This window comes from Trachypithecus francoisi, unplaced genomic scaffold (assembly GCF_009764315.1).
Source record: "Trachypithecus francoisi isolate TF-2019V2 unplaced genomic scaffold, Tfra_2.0 Contig01676, whole genome shotgun sequence".
Taxonomy (NCBI): domain Eukaryota; kingdom Metazoa; phylum Chordata; class Mammalia; order Primates; family Cercopithecidae; genus Trachypithecus; species Trachypithecus francoisi.
Window position 1 is genome coordinate 380,640 of NW_022681448.1, and position 19,669 is coordinate 400,308.

General features: G+C 48.3%; 1 long non-coding RNA gene across 1 annotated transcript in view; it reads right to left on the reverse strand.

Moving 5' to 3' along the window:
- The window catches only part of LOC117074956, a 65,525-nt gene extending 61,635 nt beyond the window's left edge, over window positions 1-3,890 (reverse strand). Inside the window, exon 1 of the long non-coding RNA XR_004433792.1 lies at window positions 3,746-3,890. This is a non-coding gene — a long non-coding RNA (uncharacterized LOC117074956). The remainder of the gene's footprint in view (window positions 1-3,745) is intronic.
- Window positions 3,891-19,669: the final 15,779 nt, after the last annotated feature.

Genomic DNA, 19,669 nt, shown 5'->3' on the forward strand with positions numbered 1-19,669 from the left:
TGCTTCAGCAAGCCATGTGGGCGCAATATGAAGTCTAGATTGGGCACTTCAGGACTTTTCATTTAAATCTCATTAAGAGGGTTGCAATCCAATAAATACAAAAATAACAGCTAAAATGGGTTTTAAGTTCAGCACAATGTAAGGGGGAGAAAAAGAAAAGGCAAGTCAATGGCCTGTCAATTAAAAATCTCTTCTGGAAAAATTCTAAATCGAAATGTGTCACACGTCTTAAAACAGATCTCCAACCCAAGTTACGTGCAAAATGACTTTTTCAGCATCTGTACATTCTCATGAAGGAAGACACGTTGATGATTCACGTGAGTTTACAAAGGGGCATGTACGTCGTCATAGCAATATTAAGTGGGTTTTTTGTAGTGATCCTATCTGTTGCTTAATTTTATGGATTAGAATGTCAAAGCGTGAACCAGAGAATCTCACCTGAGAATCCCCTTTACAGTCAAATCCTTATGAAAGTGAAATTCAGCAACAGGACAACAGCACGAGGAAGTCTAAAACGAAACATTACAATGGTCTGATTTTCAAACCTGAAAGGTAAAATCGAGGTTTAAACATCCCTATGGTCTGACCTGGGCACCAAACAGCTTTTATCCCCAAGTCTTCCAGAGTGTGTGGGGAAGCCTTCCATTGTCTGGGCTGGGGCTCCCACGCAGGAGAGCCCCACACGCTGAGAGGAAGAACTCAACAGAACTGCTGATACCCCAGATGTGGCCCACTCCACGCAACCCAAACCCGCGGGTCTACCCTGGACCCAGCTCCGTTCAGGAAGTCACAGAATTAAATGGTGATTTTACTCTGTGATTTCTCACCATAAAGCCTCTATTAAAACAATGTTACATGGTTAGTTTAAGACATTTCTGTGGGTAAAAAAAAAAAAAACCTTGTAACCCCCAGGCCAGATTATCTGTGGATACCACTAAGGTCCCATGTACAGCCCAAATGGCTCTTATCTGCCCTTGGCAGGACCTCATCTGGCCCCATTCTGAGGTCCTCTCATTCCTCTAACATCCTCCCGGAGGTCACAGAGAAGCCTCTCATTTGCCTTGATATCTGCATGGCCCTTGACCTGCACTTGGGTGGGGCTTTGTTCCAGGCATGAACTGCTCTCCTTTCAGACTCTACTCTCTAAGAAAACAACCAGGTAAGGAAGGACTGCCCTCGTCCCAAGCCACGTGGCCTGTGGCCCTCGGATCACAACAAAGCTGCTACTGCCCACGTATATGTGCCTGATGGGGCCACTCAGTCCCTGCACTAAACTCAAGGCTGCCGCCTGCTCTGTACCACTTCACTGCTCCAGAATTCTCTCCAAGCCCACTCTGCCTCTTTAGACAGCGGCCCTGGCTCCGTTGCTCCCCACTCCCTGACACCTGCGTCTGTCTTCCCCTCCACTTGGCTTGCCGGACACACCACTGCCCGGGGCCCCCAGGTGCTGTGGTCTGCGTACCTCCTTTTCCACCACAAGGATGCTTGAGCCCCTCATGGAGGAGCTTTTAGAGTTTTGCTATTTGGTTTTTTGAGACAGAGTCTTGCTCTGTCGCCCAGGCTGGAATGAAGTGGTGCGATCTCGGGTCACTGCAGCCCCCACCTCCTAGGTTCAAGTGATTTTCCTGCCTCAGCCTCCTGAGTAGCTGGGATACAGGCGGGCGCCAGCACGCCCAGCTAATTTTTGCATTTTTAGTAGAGACGAGGTTTCGCCATGTTACCCAGGCTGGTCTCAAACTTCTGACCTCAGATGATCCACCCGCCTCGGTCTCCCCAAGTGCTGGGATTACAGGCGTGAGGCACGGCGCCCAGCTGAAGCTTTTAGTTTTTGCAAAACTCTGTCATCCCGAGAGTGTGCACGCACCTAAAGGGGCACTGGCTCTGAAGGGACTCTCACAGCAGGTGCGGCTCCCTCATCCCGCAGGCCCTGCTGTCAGAGAGCCGCTCCTCCCTGCTGGCTCCTCTCCTACGGTCCCATATGGTGACTGCCTTAATGTCCCCTGACGCCCCCACAAAGACACAATGGAAAGGTCTCCCCGACCCTGGTTCTAACTGACTCACTCGATGAGTTTGAGATATTGGAGCAGAGATGACCACAAAGTTAATGCAAGCTGACAGTGTGATGTAACCACTGAAAACGCGATTGCTGCCCTAAGCTGAAAACCCTTGTGTATGGCACCTGGATGGAGAGAAGGAAAAATCCCATGCAGTGCACTGCCCATGCCCGTGCCCACTGCAGGGCGCCACGCTGGGCTCTGGGAACTACACCGTTCAAGGACAATTTGACTATGATTCGTCTAGAAGGAGGTAACTCAATGGTGAGGAGCTAAAAGCAAGCCTGTTTCATGAGGGACTGAAGGAACTTGGCATGTTGAGAATGTGGAAATGAAGAGGAAGCATGATTCGGCTCTCAAAGAGAAGAGGGTGCCAAGCCTGTGAAAGATCGCCTGGTTCTGTGTGGCTCAAACGGGAAACCGGGCCAAATATCTAGACGTCACCAGAAAGTTGAAATTCAACATATTAGCAATGTTTTCTGTTCCCTCTCCATCCTTCTCATCTTTACCTAACCCCACTGGTTTTCATTGTTTTTCTTTCTAGCAATAAAGCTGCCCAACAAGGGACTCTGTGGCCTGGAAGGTGGTGACCTCCCTCTAACTAGGACTGTTCAGGCAGGGGTGGACAGCATTCTGGAAGGGCATTCAGGAAAATACCAGCTTAAATGAGGCAGGATCCTGGACTGGAAAACCTGTATGTAACATTTGCTCAAGAGCCCAGATTCCAGGACCTGAAGTGTGACTCAGAGCAGCGTCCCCAGGCTGGTGTGCAACGGCACATTTCAGCATATGTCCTTTCCATGATCTATATGTATGTTCCTCACAGAAAAATTAGAGACACAGGAAAGAAAACGAACCACTATTAAATGTATTAGGAATGAATACAGTTAGTGGGAGACATACAGTGTATATGTGTATTTTCTCTTCATTTTTCATTTACTGTAAATTTTATTAATACAGTCTTCTGACCACCCCACCACCCGGGAGTTTCCTTTTGAATTTGTATTTATTGAAATGTATTGTGTTGAGTATCTTCTTCCACTGCAAGTATTCCTAGGACATTTCAGAGCAGAGACTGAGTACTCCACAGGCAGGAAGGCAGCCTGGGGAATTTCCAAATAAAAATTCGTGTGAGAGGCTTCCTTCCAGCAGGAGGTCTTGCACAGGAGACCCAGCAGGGAAGGGAGCCACAGACACCAGCAGCATGACTTTGCCCATCACCTGGTACTTGTGGCTCACCTTTAGGAGGTGACAGTAAATGAAATAGCTATTTTTCCATAAATCCAAAATCTTGAGCTGAAGATGGTGCAGGTTGGGGGTGCAGATCCACACGGACAGGAGAGAAAGGTGAGTTAGCTCTGAAGCGGTCACACGGCCTGACAGGCTGGACAGGGTGGACACTGAGATGTCCTTCCAGGCACATGGGTACTCCTTGGGGCTAGAATGGGAAGCCCTGCTGGTGTCTCTGCTCCCATCTCCCGGGCACGGGGGTGCGAACAGAGAGAAAGAAAGGTGCACAAAGCTCTATGTGGGCGGGCGCCAAAGAGAGAGAGAGAGAGACCCACACTTCAACCCTCCCCCATGCCTGCTCCCTCCACAGGAACTCAGAAGGCCAGCATCCTAAGGCCACATTACCAAGGGCCCTGTCAGCCACTGGGGTTCCCGAGGAAAAAGGATATGCAGAAACTCACTCTGAGGCCTTCGCTAAATCCTCAGACACAAAGAAAGCTAAACGAGAGACAGAGTTTGGCGGGAGGATCAGAGAAGCCCGGGCTCCGTGGCAGGTTTTCTCTTTCAGGCGATAGGCAGGCTCCGGGCCGGGCCCGCCCAGTCCCTGTGGAATGTTCTGGGGGCTCTCTCTGGCACTGGCTTTCAACTCTGCGTCTGAAGTTAGTCTGAACAATGGAAACAATTCCTTTCCATGATTAAAATCTTCCACCCTCTAAAATTAGTCCCAGGAAATTAGAACACCAGTAATTGTAGGAGGCTACACAATCCTAGCAATTTAAAGCAGAGTCATTTACGGAAATCACCAAAGTCCTTAGAAGATACTTCCTCGGTAGTTTTTGTCCTATAACTTGAGGCCACTAAAGGGTCATCAAAGCTCAATGGCTCTCAGTCTCCCAGTTATTAAATCCATTCCAGTTAAGAGATAACATGGAATTGTTAGCAAAGGGAAATTGTGACATAGTGGCCTTTCCTCATACAAAGGGAGGTGGATTAATGTGTACCTTGTGTGTACGTGTGTGTGATTAGAGACTTAAGAATTCGAGATTTTGCCCTTTAAGTTTTCTTTGTCAATATTTTTTATTACAAATGGAAAAACTGGGATCAGATTTTCTCCTTTTCATACTGTCTTTGTTTAAAACCTAATCACAGGAGCACTTCATACAGCAACACACAAGCATAGGATCAATTCTAAAAGACTCATAAAGCAGCCTTGCAAGGGAGCCTTGGCTTCACCAGCTCAGTAAACAATGGATCTGCATTTGGCTTGTATGCATTTTTCTCAAATGTGCTGTATTTTCTTATGTGTATCTTTTCTGACTTACCAAAAAAAGAGGGCCCGTGGAAAATTGCTGACAAGGGGCAGACGAATGAACCCTGAAATGACGTTTCCCATCACTAGGACCGGGAGCACTTTCACACTGTTTGTGGAGTTGAGGCCAGAAAAAAAGGCGACACATATTTGTAAGGAGTTCAACCTCAACTCCTTCCATAGAATTGCAGAAACACACGTCAGAACACCCTTCCGTCTCTCCAGTGCCCTCTGTCACCTCTTCCTCGTTCCCGTTTCCACCTCACCAACGGTCTCACCTGTCACCTCTTCCTCGTTCCCCTTTCCACCTCACCAACGGTCTCACCTGTCACCTCTTCCTCGTTCCCCTTTCCACCTCACCAACGGTCTCACCTGTCACCTCTTCCTCGTTCCCCTTTCCACCTCACCAACGGTCTCACCTGCCACCTCTTCCTCGTTCCCCTTTCCACCTCACCAACGGTCTCACCTGCCACCTCTTCCTCGTTCCCCTTTCCACCTCACCAACGGTCTCACCTGCCACCTCTTCCTCGTTCCCGTTTCCACCTCACCAACGGTCTCACCTGCCACCTCTTCCTCGTTCCCGTTTCCACCTCACCAACGGTCTCACCTGTCACCTCTTCCTCGTTCCCCTTTCCACCTCACCAACGGTCTCCCCTGTCACCTCTTCCTCGTTCCCCTTTCCACCTCACCAACGGTCTCCCCTGTCACCTCTTCCTCGTTCCCGTTTCCACCTCACCAACGGTCTCCCCTGTCACCTCTTCCTCGTTCCCGTTTCCACCTCACCAACGGTCTCCCCTGTCACCTCTTCCTCGTTCCCCTTTCCACCTCACCAACGGTCTCACCTGCCACCTCTTCCTCGTCCCGTTTCCACCTCACCAACGGTCTCACCTGCCACCTCTTCCTCGTTCCCGTTCCACCTCACCAACGGTCTCACCTGTCACCTCTTCTCGTTCCCGTTTCCACCTCACCAACGGTCTCCCCTGTCACCTCTTCTCGTTCCCGTTTCCACCTCACCAACGGTCTCACCTGTCACCTCTTCCTCGTTCCCGTTTCCACCCTCACCAATGGTCTCCCCTGTCACCTCTTCCTCATTCCCCCATTTCCACCTCACCAATGGTCTCACCTGCCACCTCTTCCTCGTTCCTGTTTCCACCTCACCAATGGTCTCACCTGTCACCTCTTCCTCATTCCCGTTTCCACCTCACCAATGGTCTCACCTGTCACCTCTTCCTCATTCCCGTTTCCACCTCACCAATGTCTCACCTACCACCTCTTCCTCGTTCCCGTTTCCACCTCACCAATGGTCTCACCTGTCACCTCTTCCTCATTCCCCCGTTTCCACCTCACCAATGGTCTCACCTGTCACCTCTTCCTCATTCCCATTTCCACCCTCACCAACGGTCTCACCTGCCACCTCTTCCTCATTCCCCCATTTCCACCTCACCAATGGTCTCCTCTGTCACCTCTTCCTCATTCCCCCGTTTCCACCTCACCAACGGTCTCACCTGTCACCTCTTCCTCATTCCCGTTTCCACCTCACCAACGGTCTCACCTGCCACCTCTTCCTCGTTCCCGTTTCCACCTCACCAATGGTCTCACCTGCCACCTCTTCCTCGTTCCCGTTTCCACCTCACCAACGGTCTCACCTGTCACCTCTTCCTCGTTCCCGTTTCCACCTCACCAACGGTCTCACCTGTCACCTCTTCCTCGTTCCCGTTTCCACCCTCACCAACGGTCTCACCTGTCACCTCTTCCTCGTTCCCGTTTCCACCTCACCAACGGTCTCCTCTGTCACCTCTTCCTCATTCCCCCGTTTCCACCTCACCAACGGTCTCACCTGTCACCTCTTCCTCATTCCCGTTTCCACCTCACCAACGGTCTCACCTGTCACCTCTTCCTCATTCCCGTTTCCACCTCACCAACGGTCTCACCTGCCACCTCTTCCTCGTTCCCGTTTCCACCTCACCAACGGTCTCACCTGTCACCTCTTCCTCGTTCCCCTTTCCACCTCACCAACGGTCTCCCCTGTCACCTCTTCCTCGTTCCCCTTTCCACCTCACCAACGGTCTCACCTGTCACCTCTTCCTCGTTCCCGTTTCCACCCTCACCAATGGTCTCCCCTGTCACCTCTTCCTCATTCCCCCATTTCCACCTCACCAATGGTCTTATCTGCCACCTCTTCCTCGTTCCTGTTTCCACCTCACCAACAGTCTCACCTGTCACCTCTTCCTCATTCCCGTTTCCACCTCACCAATGGTCTCACCTGCCACCTCTTCCTCGTTCCCGTTTCCACCTCACCAATGGTCTCACCTGTCACCTCTTCCTCATTCCCCCGTTTCCACCTCACCAATGGTCTCACCTGTCACCTCTTCCTCATTCCCCCATTTCCACCTCACCAATGGTCTCACCTGCCACCTCTTCCTCGTTCCCGTTTCCACCTCACCAATGGTCTCACCTGTCACCTCTTCCTCATTCCCCCGTTTCCACCTCACAATGGTCTCACCTGTCACCTCTCCTCATTCCCGTTTCCACCCTCACCAACGGTCTCACCTGTCACCTCTTCCTCATTCCCGTTTCCACCTCACCAATGGTCTCACCTGTCACCTCTTCCTCGTTCCCGTTTCCACCTCACCAATGGTCTCACCTGTCACCTCTTCCTCGTTCCCCTTTCCAACTCACCAATGGTCTCACCTGTCACCTCTTCCTCGTTCCCGTTTCCACCTCACCAATGGTCTCACCTGCCACCTCTTCCTCGTTCCCGTTTCCACCCTCACCAATGGTCTCACCTGTCACCTCTTCCTCGTTCCCCTTTCCAACTCACCAATGGTCTCACCTGTCACCTCTTCCTCGTTCCCGTTTCCACCTCACCAATGGTCTCCCCTGTCACCTCTTCCTCGTTCCCGTTTCCACCTCACCAATGGTCTCACCTGCCACCTCTTCCTCGTTCCCGTTTCCACCCTCACCAATGGTCTCACCTGTCACCTCTTCCTCGTTCCCGTTTCCACCAATGGTCTCCCCTGCCACCTCTTCCTCGTTCCCGTTTCCATCCTCACCAATGGTCTCCCCTGCCACCTCTTCCTCGTTCCCGTTTCCACCCTCACCAATGGTCTCACCTGTCACCTCTTCCTCGTTCCCGTTTCCACCCTCACCAATGGTCTCACCTGTCACCTCTTCCTCATTCCCGTTTCCACCCTCATCAATGGTCTCACCTTCTCTTCAGAAGATGGTTGTTTCCAAAATGGCAGCTGCAGGACTGGAACCTACGCAGGGTTACCTCACCCAGCCCCAGCCTACCTTTCCAGGGCATCTCCTTTCACGCCCCGGTGGGGACCACATTGTTCAGTGACTCTAAAACACCCTCTGTGTCCTAAATGTATGCGTTCATCTATCCAACCAATATTACTGAACTTTTTTTCTTTCCTTTTTTTTTTTCTTGAGACGCAGTCTCGCCCTGTTGCCCAGGCTGGAGTGCAGTGATGTGATCTCAGCTCACTGCAACCACCGCCTCCCGGATTCAAGTGATTCTCCTGCCTCAGCCTCCTGAGTAGCTGGAATTACAGGCATGCGCCACTATGTCCAGCTAAAAAAATTTTTTTTTTTTGTCTCTTTAGTAGAGAGAGGGTTTCACCATGTTGGCCAAGCTGGTCTCGAATTCCTGACCTCGTGATCTGCCCGCATTGGCCTCCCAAAGTGCTGGGATTACAGGCATGAGCCAAGTCTTTGCCCTCTGAGAGCTAATGACCTAGAGGAAGGGACACGGCCAGCCATCATATTACACAAGCAAGTATAAAATTACAAATTGTTCCTGGTACCAAAAGGAGAGCGACAAAATGCTGTGACAATCCATATAATTGAGTGCCTTTACTCAGTTTGAGTGGGCAGGGAGCACACATCTCAGGGATGTGTGGACAGCTAAGAAAGGCAGGCAAGCCAACAGTATCCCAGGCAGAGAGGATGGCTGCTGAGCCTCCCAGGACGTCCTTCCCAGGCATCGCGCCTGGAGAGCCCTGCTTCCCCCAATGCACCATTTGAATGACACCCTTTAGGAAGTCTTCCTGGATTCTCTCAACCACCCCCTTCTTTCCTCCAGCCAATCACTCAATAAGTGTCTACGAAGCACCTGCTGTGTGTCAAGCACTGTGAGGACACCCGGAGCTGTGGGGAAGAAGACAAAGCCCTCGCCTGTTTGACAGTGGAGGTTGCAGTCTTACTCAGGTATGATGAGGCCAACTGCTCAGGAGACAACACCATTTGAGAGTGTGTTCCTCAGTTCCCAAGAGAAGAGGGCACTCCAAACCACACAGGGCACATGGGAACCACCGGCATCGGGAGCAGGAGGACGTGGTGGGGAGGAGGCATTACTGTGGTTTCCATAGAAAGGAAAAGGTAGAGCAGGGTGGACAGGCTCAGGACCAGCTGGTTTGAATCATTTTAGCAGGCCCTGGCATAGGGCTGTTCCTAGTTGTCTGGTCCCTAACCTCGGGGTGATCAGGGGAATTCCAGTGGCCCAGAGGACGGGAGCCTGATGGAGGAGGTGCGGGGTGTGGGCTCTGCATTGGTTGGTTTGCATAAGAGGGTGTGCTTGCAGGCAAATGTTTTAACCCTACAGACCCTGGCTCACCCTGGGAGGGGCAGCCTCTCCAGGGTGCACAGGACCCAGATGTCAAAGCATCAGAAAAAAAAAGACACGGTTAATGCATTGCCCTTGAGGTTTAGCTGTTTACCGGGGGAGATGAGCACGAGCTGACCATGCAACACAGCTAAACACACAGCCGGGGCCCCGAGCCAGCCTCTGAAGGGATGGACTTCTCTGTGGAAGCTTCTCTCGAACCCTGAGGGGTGGACAGGAGTCAGTCAGGCAAACAGGACATCTCGATGGAGGAAGCACAAAAAAGAGAGACAGAGAAGGAGGGGAACAATTCAGAAAATGAAAGTAGCTCAAAATTGCTCGGAAGCCCAAGCTTATGGGAAAAAGCATCAGTAAGAGAGACGATGTCAGGACCAGACTGTGGAGGGTGGGGTTGGACCCAGAAGCTGGCTTTATCAAGAAGGCAAGAGGAGCCACAGAAGGGTTTGATGGAGGTAAGGGATGTACCTGGCTTTACATTTTGGATCATTTGGAAGGGAATATGAGAATGTCATAAGCACATGTAACTCGCAAGGCCACTGCAACCATCCAGGGGAAGGGATAGTGGTGGTGGCAGAGATAGGGAATGAACAGATGTAAAGCATATGAGCAAAGAAAATTCATGGGATTTGCGAGGTCAGGTGAAGGGGCAGGGATGACCCCACCTCCCTGCGGGACCAGCCAGCAGAGCGTTCACTACCACGAGAGATGCCAAGGCAGCCTGGCCCAGCAGACAGCAGGCAGCCTTTTAACTCAGATCCCAGAATGAGGGACTCATCCCTTATGGATTGAATTATTTTAGAAAATTTATGTTATACCATGAGTGTCCACGGCACTAGGATACTGTTTACCTCAGAACGTCATTATAAGGACTGATTGAGATAATGGCTCTGAAAGTGCCAGCTCTGGAAAACACTGCTCATGTGTTTTCTCACTTTCTTGCTACCATTATTATTGTGCAGCCCAGGCCTCTCTCTGCCCAGGGCTAGGGCATCCACAGTTACCCCATCTTAATGTCCTTCAGAGCAGCCACGGTACGCTTATGGTACGCGAAGGAACCAGCAGTCCTTGTGAGCACAAACATCTCTTCTCTATCTCTTCCTTAGAAGCATTGCACAGCATTCAACAGAATTTATTCTGGACAGTATTTCACCCTACTAAAACATCATACTCTTCAGGATCCCAGGAATCTAGGTATAAATTCTGGCCAGAGAGATTTAAGTGCAAATGGATGGAACTTCCAGAAATGTGCCTTGAAAGGACAGGGTATGACATTTTTCACTACTTTATTCACACTTTTGATCAGAACTCAGATGAGATGGCTGGACTTCTTGCAGCCACTTTGGACTATGAGGAGGAGGTTTTTCACCAAGGCATCAGTCTGTATTCCATATGGCGATGGAGGCACTTCCAAGTCCTGGACTCCTTTGCTCTGAGCACACTTACCTGAGGAATAAACGTTTTCCTATCCTGTTTAACCTACTGTTTTTCAGGCCTTTGTAACTCACAGATAAATCTAATGTGAAGTGATACATCTGACATCCTAGCAAGCCATCAGCAGTTTTACCCTAATACAAAGAGTGTGAAGGAGTAAAATGGGTTATGTATTCATAAAGAATGTGATCATACAAGGTCAGGAGATCGAGACCATCCTGGCTCACACAGTGAAACCCCATCTCTACTAAAAACACAAAAAACTAGCTGGGCGTGGTGGCAGCGCCTGTGGTCGCAGCTACTCGGGAGGCTGAGGCAGGAGAATGGCGTGAACCTGGGAGGCAGAGCTTGCAGTGAGCCGAGATCGCGCCACTGCACTCCAGCCTGGGCGACAAAGCAAGAGTCCGTCTCAAAAAAAAAAAAAAAAAAAAAATTTGATCATAGTCTCTATAAGTTTAAATGAGGGGAAAAATACCTGTCAAACCTTTAAACAAGGCATTTCATTTACCTTGTCAGACTCTTCTAAGATTAAATTTAATATTTTCTCAGAAAACTCATACTGAAACGATCTCACTTTTGGTGTAAAAAAAAATCAATATCCACTTTTTTAAGCCTATCTTTACTACACGACTGGTTGTTGTAAAAAAAAAAAAATTCAGCTCCTATTAAAAGCATTTTAGAGCAAAGCTGCTCCAGAGAATTCTCAAAGAAACAGGAAAAACACTATCATTTCTCTGGATCTACTTGAAAGAGAAGTGGGTGACTTTCACTTGCCCTTTCTTCTCAAAACAAATTTTTGGACTAAGACAAAGTATGGAAAATTTCTATGAAGTATTTGATACCTCAGTGAATGAGAAAGCAAGCCACAAATGTAGCGCAAAGTGTACATTCAGACGTCAGGGATACAAGAGGTAATAAAAGTTTTTTTGTTGTTTTTTGTTTTTAAAGGTAAGCGTGCACTTGGAACATTTAAATAAAACTTTAAAGACAGTAAGACATTGCCATTTTCTAACGAGAAATATTCATCTTCATCTACCTGTTATGAACTGAATTGCATCCTTCAAAATTCAAATGTTGAAGCCTTAACACCCAGTATAGCAGAATAGAACTACTGTGTCAGGAGACAGGGCCTTCGAAGAGGTGATTAAGGTTAAATGTGGTCCTTAGGACAGGCCCTAATCCAACATGACTGCTGTCCTTGTAAGAAGAGATTAGGGCACAGACACATACAGGATGACCACATGAGGACACAGGGAGAAGACAGCCATCTACAAGCCAAGGAGAGAGGACACAGAAGAAATCAGCCCTACAGAGGCCTTGATCTCAGACTTCCAGCCTCCAGAACCAAGAGGAATAAATATTTCTTGCTTCAGCCTTCCAATCGGTGGTCCTTTGCTAGGCAGCTCCAGCAAACTAAGACACTACCTCATGCTGTTTCCCATCCTAACTACAGTGGCAAAGCAACCATTTTTAACTCCATGCAGACAAGATTCTGAAGCAGAGATGAGAACAGCTGCTGTCTTCAGCAGATGTTCTGCCATGACACTGTTCACTATGATTGGATGGCTCAGTTCTTCTCCCCTCTCCTCCAGCAACAGTCACCTGTCCGGCTTCACACAGAAAACCTGGAGTCATCAAATGGGGATTCCCATTGTCCCCACGCTGACAATTCCACTTACTCTGCCCCCCTTTCCAAGGCCTGTGCCTTGGAGTCTGGAACTCTTCATTGACTCATCTGTGTCTTCCATGCTCACCCCATGGCTATCAAATGGCTCCTGGTTCCTCCTGCTCTGTAACACCCACGCTTCTTTACGGATCTTGGGAGCTGCCATTTTTGCTTCCCAGCTCCCTCTCACCTCTCAGCCTGCTCCAGCTTAGGCTCTGCCCTTACTGCATCACTTCACAACTCTTGCAGAGGTTACAAATAAGCTCCCCGTCGCTGAACCCAGGAGACTTGTCAGTCCCTTCCCAGCACCATCCAATGCGCTTCACATCCAATGCTCTCTCCCCTTATTTTCTGGTTTCCCCATTCTCCCTGGCCTTTCCTTTTCTGAATCATTTGCAAAGACATCATCTTCCACCTGGACATTTAATTCTGAAGTTCCTCAAAGGTTAACTCGCTACCTGGGCCCAAATTTCTAATTGTGCCATGATAAGTATACAGACCTGCAGTTCAACCCTTCCTCTGTCATTCATCAGGGAACCACACGGTAACCTCACAGGCTGAACCCGATTCCTCCTCTGGTCTCCAGCAACAACCCGGGTCCTCTCCCAGGCTTATCCGTCGTCTGAGGCAGTGCCATCTGCACTGTTTTTGTTATTTAGACAGAAAGCCAGGAGTTAGCCTCGGAACCTTCTTCCCCCTCAGTCTCACCTCCAAACTATCACTAAGTCCATTTTTCCACCTAAAAGTCTATTGATACCATTCAGTTTCTTTCATTGCCACAGGGGTCTTTCTCCTGGAACTCCTGGCTTCTCTAACACAGGCCATTATTCCAGCTCCCTCATCCTGCTCTCTCCCCAAGACAGAAACGCTTGAACTGCAGCTGCAATGTCACCCTCTCTTCCATCCATCTCCAACACCCTCCCTTCCCAATCTGCTCTCTGCTCCAGGAGTGAAGTCAAAATGCCTGGACTCACCCCTACAGGTGCCGCCGCGATAGCCCCAACTCATCCCGACTCTTCCCATGGATGCTGGCAACTTGGGCCCAAAACATGGGAACTTGATTTTACTCTCACAACTCTAGTTATATTTTATCGATTTTAAAGAGCTCTTTATGTAGCAACGGTATTAATTTTCTGTTACAGATTTTGCAAATATTTCCCCGGATTTGGGCTTTTAGGACTGAAATCGCCATGTTCTCTATGCTCTTGCAGACGATGGCAAATAATACGTCAGCAATTACTTCTGATGCTGCGGCCACCTCAGCAGATGGAAGCACCTGGCCCGCCTCACCTGGCAAACCCACCTGGAACGGACCGTGCCTTGGAGAAAAGGGGAGAGGCTGCAGAATGACCCTCAAAGCCAGCAGCCTGATATACTACATTTCAGAAACAGCCAGTCTTCAGAGACAGGGAATAGCAGACGCTCTTTGTGATGAACGCACTGAAACTTCAGGGAAGCCGCACTACAGGGTTTCTTAATTGAACTTCTGTGAATTTTATTCAAAGCAGACCATAACAATATGGTTCTTGATTGCCGTTATTTCTCTGCCTCGTGAGGAAGGTGGGCCTGGTGGAACTGGCTATTGTTCTGCGTATCACATGCTTCCCCATTATTTCCCTTTCCACGTCCACACTGAAATTTGGTCCCAGCGAGCGGGCAGGTAAAGGGGACCCAATTTTCGAAGAAAATTAATGAAGGGAGAATGGATGGGCGAGCGGCTGCCCTTTCATCCCTGACGGCAGAGCAGGCTCAGGTACAGGTGGGTGGGCTGCCAGGCATTGCGTTTAAATTCCTTTATCATCTCAGCCATTTCTCCGAAGGCCTTCAAAGAGCTGAGCCCAGCTGCTCCCATCCCCTCGCCTGTGCCTCCTCTACTGATGACAGGACACAGAAAGCATCCCCAAACCTCGAGCCACAGAGGCAGACTGGGGCAGGTGCTGATGTCCTTGCAGCAAGTGAAATATTGTACTTACATTCAAAGACAGCCATCTTCACACCGGGTGCCTGGGATGATAGTCACACCAGACACTGCAGCTATCTTATATCACCCCATCTTTTCTGCTCAGCCAGTGTACTCATGGCTCATTGTTCAAGACACTCCCAAGTCAAACCAGCAAGCTGAATTTCACTGCTCTGAGTTTAAAATGTATTAACTGCTGTCGTGGTCTAATAGTAAGTATTGTATCGGCGGTAAGATCTCCCAGCAGGGGATAAGGGAAGCATACGTGGAGCTGGAAATTCATGGATTCTGCTCTCCAAGAAACATGAGGCCTGAAGAACGGCCGTGGAGCTCTCGGGATGGCGCCTGCAGTTAATGAGCCTGACATTCTTTGCCTTCCATGACAGGACAGAGATTCCCTTCACAGTAAGGCCAGGCAGTGTTGTCTCACGGCCATGCAGCAGCCTGAAAATCAACCAGAACTTGGAAGTGAACACACACTCTGCCTCTTAATACAGAGCAGTGACACTTTGTTACTCTGAGCCTCCTTTCCCTCTCTGTAAAATGAGAATAATTCTCACTTTTCCTGAGACTGTATAGAAACTAGAAGAAGCAAAGCATGAAAAAGCACCTGGCATCCTGCAGGCCAAACAGTAAGTTAAATTATGCTGTTAAGGAAATTGAAGATAAAATTCTAAACTTAGGTACCTTAAAGATATGATTTCACCAGAGTGAAATTTACTTCAGGGTTCCTAGAAACATTCATTCTTAAATTCATTTCCAAGTATTTTTTGGAGCACTCACTATATGCCAAGTGCTGTTCTGGTACCTGGGGTATCCTAAGTGGAGTGTACCTGGGGTACCCTACGTGGGGTGCACCTGGGGTATCCTAAGTGGAGTGCTAGGAAGTGTTTAACAACAAATGACCCTCTGAGAGGAGGCAATGAGCAAGCCCTGATTTGTAGCGTTTGCCAGTTACTGTGGTGTAAATTCTTCCACCACAGCCAATTTCCAACGACCTGTGAGATGCAGAGTAAGGAAGAGAATGTGCACCGTCAGCTCTGGCTCCAGCCCAAGCCCAGATGGCTCACATATAAATCAATAAATAAACCAACCCCAATCCCATCCACCCTCACAGACCTCCCTTTCTTACATTACCCCCTGCAGGTGAAAAATGACCCAATACCTCTCCTTCACCAATCTCTTACAAGTGGGTTTTCAGAGATGTGGTGAACATGAAAGAAGTGATATAGATTTTAAACCATTCATATTATCATCACAATATTTTTTTTCCTTCCCAAAGCATCAACAAATAAAACATGGACTCCCGCCCAAACTTTACTTACATGCAAGGGACTAAAGATTATTTAAAAACAAAAACCCAGCCCAACAAAATTGCACTCCTCCAAAACTGTAAATGACTTATTCTCTTTGCTTTGGTCTTACCCAGAGCCAAGGGGATCCTGCACAGAATGGAGGAGGATCCACCATGGTTTCTTCCTCTTGGGGACCACTGAACTGTAGAATAAGCTGTCCCCACTCAGTGCAGGCAGAGGCCAAGAGAGAATGTGAGCTTTGTAGGTGCTTTGCTTTTCTTGAGCCTTTGCAAACACATCCCACGATGTATAGGCCTTCAAGCATAATCTTCCCATTGTTAGGGTGTGTGGGGATGACAGAGAGTAAAAGGCAAAGGATGGTAAATTTGAGAATTCCCAGGGCACAGCTCTACAACTGTACTAAATATTTCCTGGACCTTCTTTTTTAATACAAAGCAGTAAAACTGGGGGAGAAAATGAATAGGACAAACTTTTTGCCAATTTGGGAATTTGCAGCTTTCTGTGTTTGCCACTCTCCGCTTTACAAAACTAGGCCTGGTCCCCTGTGGCTAAAGACTGAAGGCAGTGCCTGGGCCATGCCAGGCCTCCTGTGTGTAGGAGCAAGCAGGCCTACAACCTCCTGCAAGACCTTCCTGGGCAAACACAGAGTGGGTCCCAAAGCAACCATTTTTTGACTAGTATTTTGCCATAATCCTCCTGTTTTACTTGGGCTTATAATTTTTTTTAAAAAAATCTAACTTGATTATTGCATTCTATTCAACCTGCACTGAACTGCTTTCGTCACACCGTGGTTTGCGGCGTCAGTCTGTGAACGTGCCAATCACAGTGAGATGGAACACGCTGTGCCAGGTGCAGACTTGATGAGTAAACAAAGGAAAACCAGAAAACACAACCTGCCTGTGTCTACTGCCACAGACCTGGGAAATCTAGCAGAGCCTCAATCACCCCCTTTTTCTCCCATGATATCTTATGCTAACTGAAGACCAGCAGTAGGTAGCAGTAGCCTCTCAGCTGCGCTAGCAGACACCCATTGACCACATCCATTCTCTGGCAGTTTTGCGTGGTCAGTGAGAGCCTGAGGTGGTGGAGTCAGGCAGGCTGGACTCAAATTCTGACCCCTTATTGACTTGTTTTGAAACATTGGGCCAGTTCCTTGGTGTTTGGGTGAGGGAGAAGGGACAAAATGGAGGAAGGTGAACAAGAAGGCACCGCCCCTGTTGATTCCGGGTTCTTCCTCACCAACTTTCCCGCGCGCAAGAAAATGCAGCCCGCGCCCGGGAAGATGCAGATCAACAGAGCATGCGCCAGGTGACGTCAATCCAAAGAGATCGAAAATTACCCAGCCACGCCTATGGAGACGCCCCTATCACGCCCTTATCCCACCCACTGCCCTCCCCCTTCCAGTACCAATGCATAAAAGTCTGCGGCGGGCAGGAGCCGGCGTGACTTCTTCGGCCCCCGCATTCGTGGACCGGGGAACCTCACCCGAGAGCGCCGGGGCGACTTCCCTGGCCCCATACCTGAGGACCGGAGAACCTCGCCCGAGTGTGTGTGCATGTTTGCAATAAAGGGCTGCCACTTTCTTATGTATTTTGGCCTCATGTTTAATTACTTAGCTCTCCTAAATTAAGTTGCATTAAATTAAATTAAGACACTCGGGAAGATTCAATAAATTGTTGTGTAAAGCGTATCATCCAGAATAGTGTCTGGCACTGAATGTGTATTACAGATATGCTAACTACTGTGGGGAAGGTTATGGAAGAGTTCGAAACGGGTCTACGGGATTTTTGGAGAGCCCTCAATGGAATGCTACTATTACAAGGATTATTTGATTCTATAGGGTGTGCACATTTGCTTGTTTGCTTTCCTTTGACTAAACTACCTTGTAACTCTGTAAAATGCAAGTTGATTTGTAGAAAACTCTTAGTTATACAAACAATTCCTGCCTGTAGACATACATACTGTGTCTCATCTCCTGGAAGCCAATTCAGTGTCACTCTGTGGATCTGGACCAATTTTGCCAGCTTACATCCATTTGCAAATTCATGTCAGCAATCCTTGTCTGACTATAAGCAATATAGTTCTTCGAGTTCCCTTACGAACCAATGGTAATGTTATCATATTGGTTTCTTCATTAATTTACTCATTCAATGCAGTTTTTGACTTGTGCTGATTTTATATTTGCCTGAGAATCATGATCTTATTCTCTTTTAAAGTTTATCCTTTAACACCGTCATCATCATCACCATCATTTTTATTTTATTTACTCACTCATTCACTTAACAGATATTAGTGAGTAACCACCAGGTACTAGACACCATAAGCTCCTTCAATTCCTACACTACTTCAGAAGCTGTGCAGAAGTTGGAACTGGACGTTTAAAAGCCCCTATTTATCTCACAATATTTTAGGCATAAATGGTTCTTTAAAGGTTTGGTACTAACCACATTGTTCGGATACAGGCAGGGCCTCTGAGTATTCCTCTAACAACCCGAAAGGGCTGTCCCTTTTTTTTCAAAAATGTACAGAGTATAGAAATACACAGTATGGTTCACCATCACTTCACTTTTTCTACCCTCAGCATTTTGTTAACCAAGTGCCCATTTTTACAGCCCACACTGACCAATAGGGAAGACACCTCTCTTCTATGGAGAAATCTTCTGAAAGGACCTAGCACCTAAAAGAGCATATTGAGAACATTAAATCGCTTTCACATAACAGAGTCCTACCAGGGGGTCACTAGACCATTTGATCTCACAGATTTCAAGCATGTGAGTTAAAAGAAAACGTGCGCCCCAGGAGACGCAGTGCCAGCAGACTCATGATAGCTTTGATTCCCCTGTCAACTCGGATTTCACAGGTGAGCTAAAGTTAACCCAAACTTGCCTTTGCCACCCAAGCTCATCATAATGGGAAAACCGGGGTGGTGGAGGGGGGCTGGGGAGAGGAACTGGCCTGAGGGCGGGCCTTCCACCATCTAGAGTATAGCCTTACTCTAAGGGGATCATTCTGGTTTGCCATCATCTGAAAGAAATCAGCTGATCCAGCAGTTCCCAGACTCACAGACCATGTCCCACAGGGAAGACGTGGAGGGCCCGGACACAGGCACTGCAGCCTGACAAGCTTCAGGTGGGACATTGCTTTCAGACATCCTCCTCAACACAGCTTGACCTTCAGGGACTGTAAACGCTCCTCCTGGTGGGGTTATTTTAAATCAAAGGCCAGCATGCCCACAGCTGCACAAGTACGGAATGCCTAAGAAAATAAATACTAGTTAGGGGATGATTTAATGCAGTTAGGTGCAGTGGGTGGAGGCTGGAGGCAGTAGCTTTTAACAAATTTTATTTGAAAGACTAACTCAGTGTGGTTGTCACGACAGTTGTGTTTGTGGCTGGGCTTGCATTGCTGACAGATGGAAACCTGGCAGCCTTTCCTAACTCATGCAGATGCTCTACAGGAGTGACCCGGCTAAGTAATGCCAACGTTAACCTTACACAAACCGTTCTCCTCCTGTTAATAAACAGAACATTTTAGGGCTGTTCTGGTCAAAACACTAGCAGAAATATTCAGCTGTTCCTCCCTTTTCATCTCTGTTTGCCCTCTGAGAATTCATTTAAAAAGAAAAATGCTTCTGCAGAGAATCACTGCCTGAAAAAAAAAAATAAAGAAAAAAAAAGAAAGGGAATGTTTCACAGACATCCTCATCTTTGCAAATGCCCTCTCTAGTCATCAAGTCCCCTACAACGTTAGGATCTCCAGGAAGGGAAGATAAACCAGCAGGACACCTATGGTGGCAGTTTAGTATTTAGGAAAGCCAGCGTTAGAAGAAAATATACTCCCATCATTCACTCTGGGAAATCAGTTTCAGAAAACTGCTTTGCAGTTGAAAAACAAACAAAAATGCCCTGTGGAAAAAAAAGCTCAGTATTTCATATTTGCGCACCAAGTGTGCTTTTAAGGAAGCAAAACTTCTTGAACTTTGCTATGTTTTAAAAGAGAACATCATGACACATGGAGACATACACCCAAACAGAATCAGCCAGCCAGCAGTGGAAATAGAGGAGGGAACACCC